Raw genomic sequence first — 921 nt, 5'->3', positions numbered from 1 at the left:
TCGCACAGAGTTGGACACAACCGAAGCGACCCAGCAGCAGCAGCAGCAGCAGCAGCATATAGGTATTTTATGTAAAACACTGTAACAGTTTTGGATGGAGTCTGGTTTTCCTTCTATTTTATTACAACAATAATTACTGAATCTTAAACTTCAAAATCTGTTTCCATTGAGTTGTAGGGCTACTAGTATATCTGATAAATTCTTCTGCTTTTATTTTTTTAGTCTAGTTCCTAAAACATTAGCATAAATGTCTCTAAAAATAGTATAGCTGTATTTTCTTCCTACACCAATGGGATGGTAAAATGACTCTACCCTGAAACAGGTATCATATTGCTTATCTTCTCAAAGTTCTTCTCTTACTCCCAACTTCAAAAGAGGAAAATTGAGAGTTGAGGAATATAAGGCTTTGTGGGGAGTAGGGAGGAATAGATGCCACACCAAGGAAAGCTCTTTTACCCAAATTTGGTTGGTAATGTTTGGATCTAGACAGATCCTTTGTTTTCTATTCTTTGCTCTTCAGAAATTTTTAGACTGGTCTCTTCAAGTCCAATATGATGGTCATAATATATGTTTTGTTTTGTTGTAAATATTTGCATAATATTTTCGTGAAACCTAAAGTCAGGAACAAGACAAGGGTGCCCACTTTCACCACTACTATTCAACATAGTTTTGGCCACAGCAATCAGAGCAGAAAAAGAAATAAAAGGAGTCCAAATTGGAAAAGAAGAAGTAAAACTCTCACTGTTTGCAGATGACATGATCCTCTACATAGAAAACCCTAAAGACTCCACCAGAAAATTACTAGACCTAATGAATGAATATAGTAAATTTGCAGGATATAAAATCAACACACAGAAATCCCTTGCATTCCTATACACTAACAATGAGAAAACAGAAAGAGAAATAAAGGAAACAATTCCA

This window comes from Bison bison, unplaced genomic scaffold (assembly GCF_000754665.1).
Source record: "Bison bison bison isolate TAMUID 2011002044 unplaced genomic scaffold, Bison_UMD1.0 scf7180017864452, whole genome shotgun sequence".
In the NCBI taxonomy this organism is placed as follows: domain Eukaryota; kingdom Metazoa; phylum Chordata; class Mammalia; order Artiodactyla; family Bovidae; genus Bison; species Bison bison.
Note: the sequence above shows the minus strand (reverse complement) of the source record.